This window comes from Ruditapes philippinarum, unplaced genomic scaffold (genome assembly GCF_026571515.1).
Source record: "Ruditapes philippinarum isolate M1 unplaced genomic scaffold, ASM2657151v2 ctg6690_1_1_1_1, whole genome shotgun sequence".
NCBI classification, from domain to species: Eukaryota; Metazoa; Mollusca; class Bivalvia; order Venerida; family Veneridae; genus Ruditapes; species Ruditapes philippinarum.
The window spans coordinates 58,138-62,537 of NW_026866599.1; the positions used below are offsets into that span (position 1 = coordinate 58,138).

The 4,400-nt window shown below is 36.3% G+C and overlaps 1 pseudogene; it reads right to left on the reverse strand.

Moving 5' to 3' along the window:
* Nucleotides 1-2,810, reverse strand: LOC132733018 (uncharacterized; annotated as a pseudogene).
* Between the last annotated feature and the right edge of the window lie 1,590 nt (nt 2,811-4,400).

Here is a 4,400-nt window from a genome sequence, read left to right on the forward strand (position 1 = left end):
TTAAGGTCTTTTTTGTAGGACGCTAGGCATGAATGGGTTAAACATGCATGGCAGACAACATTTACATGCAAATACCTGCGAAATTACTTTCCCTGTGTACCATTCAGACTGGCCATCTTTGATAAATCTGTGTCGCACTCTTTTCCCTACCAAGATGTGCTTCTGACTATCATCTGCTACAATAGCCTGTGTCACAAGCTCTTTCAGGTTTGCAGTAAACTCTTCAACAGTGAAGTCTTTGCCTTTTCTAGAGAAATTAAACTTTGCCTTGTCACTTGGAATTTTATGCAGGACATTTTTTCTGAACCGTAACTGTGCTTTTAGAGATTAAAATTTTTTCACTGGATTTCTTGTAAGACAACAGCATATTATCGACCTCTGCTTCACCTTGCCATAAACCAAAATGAATAATGTCCTTTGTGTATTCTTCTTGCTGTCTTAGCTTTTCCTGTCTTGCTGCTTCTTTTTTACGAATTTGTTCTTGCACTGCAATTCTCCTTCGCTCTTCAATTTCATTCAACCTATTTATATAATTTTGGCGCATTTTTTTCACCAATTTTGAAGCTTTCTTTATCAACTCCTGTTTTTCGTTTTCATTTCTGGAGTTCAACCAGTCCATAGTTTTATTATTTAAAAACATGATGCAAGATTCTGCAGCAAGAGTACTCATATTGGGTTTTGTCCGCAACAGATGATCTAGCTGTCCAAAGACACTCTCAGCATAACACGATGTTTTCGGGGCATTCTTAACTTTATCTTTCATTTCATCAGACAGGTCAGTCAACTTCCCTCCAGGTAAATGGTTTACAAAGAGTTTTTTACTAACTGTACACAAGGTTAGAAGTAGCACCTGCAGGAATACCTCAGCTATATTGTCGTACTGGTCAGATGTCACAAGTGAATTGTAAATTTCGTCTTTCTCAATGTACGTATTATCACCAAAAATTAGAAGTTCTCCTTTCATAAATGACTGGATATTTTTGGATGAATCATCAAAAAATGTAGAAAATTGAAGATACTTCACATTCATATCAGTTATCGAGACATTTTTATCTTCTAATACTGTCCACAGTGGGCACGTCACTAGTTTACTTACCAAGCCTAATGCCTTAACTCCAGCAACGAACTCGGGCGTTTTTAGATCGAACAACACAGATTGTAACAGTTTGTTGCCAGCACCGAACTTTTCCAAGAAGTCCTTCATTACTGATTGGAGGAAGAACACAGCTGCTGCATTGGAAAATAGTATGTTAAACCGCGCTCCTCTGTAAGACCTCAGTGGCACACGCCGCATATTATGTTGTTGTAGAAACTCTGATGCAAATGTTTTAAAATGTCCTTGGCACCCACTTTTTTCATCTCCTCCTGATCCAACTCCGAAGGCCTTTGATAATGCAGTTCGAACTAAACGACAAACTCCTGGATCAGAATCAAAATCTCTTTTGCTGTGACTTGGTGTCTCCCCATCAAATATATTCGCCTCAGTTTCTTTAATACTAGATCTGGATGCCTCAGCAAAATTCACAAGGGCATGAAGGCCACAAAAGAAGTGACACATGCTTTCAAGAGATGATTTCTCTGCTTCACTAAACTGATCATAATTCTGGTAAGTTAGAGGTAGTATTTCTTTACGGAAGTCATATAAAAGACTATTGAATTTTACTTCTGTTGCCGCTCGGTCCGATAAAGTAGCGACAATATGGCTAACTATATTTTGTGAAGTTTCACTGCCTTCTTCAGAGCTCTTCTCATCAAGATCTTGGAGTATCTGTTTGAAGACTTTCAGTGTGTCTGATGCAGATTTTGTTTCAATGTCTCTCAGTCCTAATACCCACAATGTGCCTTTAGAGTCCGCCGCTTCATATCCCATAAATTTGGACGAAAACTTTGACGTTTCATCTGTCAACAAAACGTACTTGTGTCTTTAGAAAACACTTCACATAACTGCACATGGGCAATGTACAGTCTCTGAAGACTCATCTCCAACACTGTAGACCGACAAGGTAGTTTATTAGCTGTCAAATCAACTAAACTCAACACAGCTTTTAAAACAAAAGACACTTTTGAGGCACTGACGTTGTAATATCTCATAAACACACTGTTACTATTTGGGTGTGTATGTTTTACTTTGTTCATTTAAAACCACAACCTGACCATTATTTACTTGATTGTCATTTAGCAAGTCCTCCAAATACTGAACATTTACTTGCAAGTCAGCAATGTCCTTTTCCTTTTCTCGATGCCTGTTTTCTAAAAATGCTATTCTATCTCTACTTTCAGCACAACATTGTCCATTTACATTTGTCTCTAAAATTCTAACTTTGTTTGCATTGTATTTTTCTCGCGCAGCAGTTCTTTTTAATCGCTTTTAACAAGTATGTAACGTTTGCTCATTTACATCTCACTTAACCTCAATACCTGTTACCTTATCTTCTAAATGATTCACTTTAGGCACCAACTGTTTGTTTACATTACACAGTTCAAGTGATTTTCTCTTTATTTCTCTAATAGAACAGTTCTTGTCTAAAGATTCTGAGCTTGTAACTTTTGGGATGCATTTGCGTCTATCATGTTTAGGAAACTCATAGCACTGATTTAAGAAAGTTTCATATCTGGAATCACTTGATCTGGTGGCAGACCTTTTAACATTTTTGGCCTCTACTACCAACTTCTGGATAGAAAATTCATAGGCCCTATCTGATGGTTGCTCATTACACTTATTGGAGGCGGTTAAAAAATTCCACACACTTTCTTTTACCGTGTGCTTTATTAAAATTTAAAACATCCTGGTTAGTTACCTGTGTTGCCATTTTCCCCCTGTAGATGCGCAGTTAGTAAGTAATGTATGTGTAAATGAATCACATGCAAGGTGAGTATGAGTTATCTCTGCATCAGTGTACTGCGTGTACTCATTTTGATATTCAACAACATGTTCAGTAGTTCCTGAGATAACACTTTCTATGAATACATTTGCTAATAGATCTTTGCTATACTGTGTCTCAGCTTCCTTACAAAAATCCGCCACTTTCAGTGGTCTAAATATCTCTGTCTATTAAAAGAGGTGATATCTCTTCAACTAATGTATTTTCATGAAAAAATTAGTAGCACACAGAAAATGGTATATGAGAAAGAGTCTTGTTAAATACTTTAAGTGTATTTTCTTCCGTCACCAATGTGCAAGCAGTCTGAGTGGAGATGGTTCTCCCTACCTCGACCTGCAACAACTACGTATTCTAACAAGCATGTTAAGCACTACATCTAAACATTGCCATACAGTCATTGGAATTTTTGAAATGCACTGTGTTGCACAGAGCAAGTCTATCATGGAAGCAATTTTTTACATTAAAATATCATGAACAGATCACGGTTTGAAAAAGTCAAAGTTAATAAGAATCAATGTTTTTGGAAAATGAAATAAAACATGCGACACAGGCTCTTTTATAAAAATTTAGACTTAACATTGACAAATATACAATCAACAATTTTACAGAAATTTCCAATGACTGTACGAATGGGTCTGTAAGAAAATGAAGGAAAAGCAGTGATGTTACAAGAAAGATCTACCACTACACCAAGAATGTGAAGGATTATATAACAGACACATACAGAAACAGCAAAGTACTATTATACATGTATATTATGCATGAATGTGATAAGATTTGTAAATTTCAACCTGCAAAAACTTAAAAGAAATGAACAATTTTTAATAGTTTTTATCGACACATATTTATTCAGGCCACGTGAATGTTGCCAGCGATATTTAACCAAATAATAAAATCACTTTGGTTTCAGCTATAGAATTGTTTTGGTCGGATGTGGGACGGAAACAAGCAATATTTTATGCCTTGTGAAATTCTATGCAATGCATAATACATATGTAGGGAAGCATATTTGAAATCTAATTTGTTTACATTGATGCATTCTGCTAGCATTAGTATATATATTCATTTTTACCGTATCTGATGAAACTGTTGACGTTTGAGAATCAGATGATACCACGTCTTCAGGTAGAAATGTTGATGCCTGAGATGACGTCACATCTACATGAGCAATGCGTCTGCGTTTGGGAAATATTGGACTCGGCTGGAATACAAATATTTCTCTCTTTCACCTTCTAACCTTTCGACAATTTTGGACGCTCTACCAGTGGACCATCGGGCTAATTTATTTTATTTGTTATACCAACCAACTTTCCGCTTGGTACAACCAGTACGTTTGCTTGATAATGAAGCAAACACTTTGACTGTACCACAGCCGTGGAATAAAAAATAAAAATAAGAAAACAACACACATACAGTGATATCTATTGCCAAATAGAGATACCAATAACGATTCCAGGCATTTTATAACATCGCGAAAATACATTACGGGACAATCAATTGATGGCTTCCGGTTTGACA